A 1,049-nucleotide genomic window follows, 5' to 3' on the forward strand; every position below is an offset into this window, starting at 1 on the left:
GCGCACCGGCAAGAGGCCCGGCGGGTGGGCGGGGTGCGCGCCGCGCGCGCGTAAGAGCCGGCGCCCCGCCCCGCCCCGCGCTCTGAGGCGCGCGGGGGTGGAGCCGCTGCGGGCGTCCGAGCGGCGGGACGTGGCGTGACAGCGCGGCCCTCTGCGGGGAGCTGAGGCGGCCGCGGGGCTGTGGCACCGCGCGCTTGGTGCTTCGGTTTCAACGACAGTTGCTGTGCTCAATCGCAGGTTGAAAACTTTAAAAAGCACCTGTGAAAAATGGCAGGTAGCTCTGCGTACAGTGTTTTGGGGGGTTAGCGTGGTCTTTTGGAGCTTGCGTTCAAGGTCCTTGTGATGACTGGTGCARTTCTGCCCCTTTACTGGAAGGAAAAGAAAAACATACAGTGTACCCTGCTTTATGGTGAAAAACAGTGTCTCCATGCTTTGTTGACTTCCCTCTGTGTTCGGTTTGTGCCTCGGAAAGCCTGCGGGTCGTAACGCGTGAGCCCAGGCCCTTGTCGCAGGGCTTGCTGCAGAGAGCTGTGAGGTGACACCCCCAGGGTGCCAAGAATGTTTATCTTGAGTTATGTAATTTCCTTTTAAATYTGCTATTGGGTTTCATAAGCTAAGCACTGAGGTTATTTAAAAAATGCAGGCTTAGACAATCTGTTCTGATTTTGCTCAAACTGCAGTATTTGTTATTTATTTACYTGTGTTCTAGCTCACACCTGAGTAGGCTTACATTGCCTTGCCTTGCAGGTGTTAATAGATGTCCTCATYGACCACTCCCTGGATGGTTAGCGAAGCCAGGCCCAAGGGATCTGGAGGCAGGTTTTGTCTGTGATTCTGCCACTTAATTTCTGGTGCAGCTTGTGACATGGCAGCTGTCATAGCATCTTTATAGCATGAAATCATGTATTAATTGGACAGATATGTCATGAGTGTCTGGCTGTCTTTAGATAACTTCCTGTTGAGTGATAGTGGCATTAAGCCATCATTGTATCAAACAGGCTAGTCTGACATTACAATAAATATGACCAAAGGCTGCTGGAAGAGAAGAT

This window comes from Rhea americana, unplaced genomic scaffold (assembly GCF_003343005.1).
Source record: "Rhea americana isolate MKP2758 unplaced genomic scaffold, rheAme1 scaffold_6, whole genome shotgun sequence".
Taxonomy (NCBI): domain Eukaryota; kingdom Metazoa; phylum Chordata; class Aves; order Rheiformes; family Rheidae; genus Rhea; species Rhea americana.